Genomic DNA, 627 nt, shown 5'->3' with positions numbered 1-627 from the left:
CCCCGCCAAAAATGAGAAATAATGGACACGCCCTACCAAATACGAATTCCTTCAAAACTGATTAGATGGGAATTAGTTTGTTACCTGGACGGTGCTCAAAAAGATATCGAGATTTTGGTCAAGTAAACAGATCTCTCCTCAGCCTCGCAAAGTTAATTGGGCCACACTGCATATAAGAATAATGGTTTCCCATAAAAGATCTAAATTTGATACGGCGTTTCTTACTAACAAGCTAAAAAAATTTAAAATACGTTACTAATTATCTATATCCTGAACGTCTTTCTTATACTCTATCCTAAATGAAACATCAAATCTTTACGAAAAATAGTTGTAAATAACGCCTACAGGCGAACTACTCTTTCAAAAACTTTCGCTTCAAGTGATTTTGCTTTCTTGAACAAAAGCGCTTATGAATTATAGCTGTCATTATTGATGTACCTACGTCAACGGAGCCTTTACTGTAAGTGGGGAATCTCACGCCATATAACTTTCCCTGTTTGCTCCTCTCTTAGAGAGGGAAAGAATTCGCGAGTCTATCATGTGTTTGTACGTGCCTAAATAGATAGGCTACGTGTGTGTGTGTGTGTTTGTGTGCAAGCATGCACAGTAGATAAAACCGTTCTTAAG

This window comes from Palaemon carinicauda, chromosome 8, assembly GCF_036898095.1.
Source record: "Palaemon carinicauda isolate YSFRI2023 chromosome 8, ASM3689809v2, whole genome shotgun sequence".
Taxonomy (NCBI): Eukaryota; Metazoa; Arthropoda; class Malacostraca; order Decapoda; family Palaemonidae; genus Palaemon; species Palaemon carinicauda.
The sequence above is the reverse complement of the archived record's forward strand: the minus strand, read 5'-3'. Positions refer to the sequence as shown.